Below are 1170 nucleotides of genomic sequence, written 5' to 3' on the forward strand. Positions count from 1 at the left end.
AAAATTAATAGAGTAATAATGTTCGAGGTGGGAGCTCAGGAAAAAGCGTCTACTCCATCTTGCGGTCCAACCGGAAGTGGTTCCATTAACATTTAAACTCCCCACTCTAAAAACATCCATATAGCATAAACAAAAAAAACAATAACTTAATTAGAAAAACCATTAGATGCTCCATCAACAACATTCTGTAGTTTTTCAGCTTTGAGCAACAGTTTTTTCAGTCTGAACCCTTCCTGGGCCGTAAACCCAGCCACGTCCGAGCAGCTCCTGAGGAACTTCACGGAGGAGCAGAACAGAGCCAGGTCCGGGAAGAAATCCTCTATCTTCACCCCATGCTGTTTTTTTTGTTTGCCTCAGAAAAACCTTTAATTTTGTCAGCAGTAGAGAGCTGTCGACGTTGACTGCTACTGAAAGTGGGGATCTCGCTTTCATCAGACACACATTCTCCACTCTCACTGTCCTCCACACAGACCGCCCTCCCCCCAGCATCATTCACTCTGCATGTCTTCGCCACACCGGGGGACTTGGTCACCTTTAGTCTGCGTTTTGCAGCGAGCAAGGTCTAAACTGCTGACTCTCCTTCCTCCATCTCCACCACCTCCACCTGCTCACTCCACTGCACACATTGAACGTCAACATTCTGCACCTCCTCTGATTGTCCCTCCTGCCTGTCCCGTATCACCCCAGCCTCCCCTGACTTTCCCTCCTGCATGTCCCTTATCACTCCGGAGTGAGCAGGTGGAGAAACTATCCTCCAGTGTCTGGACAACTCTCTACTGAGAAACTGGTCAGAGATGAATGGGGGCACGTTTGACAGGACCACCTTCGTGGCCGGTTGAGTGAGCAGCAGCACCTGCACAAACATTTCACTCACGGTGAGGCCCGCCTCGATGACCCGGTTCACCTTCTCCTCCGGGTCCAGGAACACGACCACGGCGCCGTTCATCCGAGGCTGATATGACAGATTTTTCAATACTTTTAACAATTTTCCAAAACTCTTAACACAGTTAGCACTACATCCGCATGTGTAAGCTATACTATTAACTAGGGCTGGGCAAGTTAATGCGTTATTATCGCGTTAACTAATTAATTAATTAACGCCAACAATTTTTTATCGTGCGTTAATGCAGTTTTAAAAAAAAATTTTTTTTTAATAAAAGTTCCCCTTCG

The 1170-nt window shown here is 46.8% G+C and overlaps 1 pseudogene; it reads right to left on the minus strand.

The window, feature by feature from the left end:
* LOC117953253 overlaps positions 1 to 946 on the minus strand; it is a 3098-nt pseudogene extending 2152 nt beyond the window's left edge.
* Positions 947 to 1170: the final 224 nt, after the last annotated feature.

The sequence above is a fragment of the Etheostoma cragini genome, chromosome 11 (genome assembly GCF_013103735.1).
Source record: "Etheostoma cragini isolate CJK2018 chromosome 11, CSU_Ecrag_1.0, whole genome shotgun sequence".
In the NCBI taxonomy this organism is placed as follows: domain Eukaryota; kingdom Metazoa; phylum Chordata; class Actinopteri; order Perciformes; family Percidae; genus Etheostoma; species Etheostoma cragini.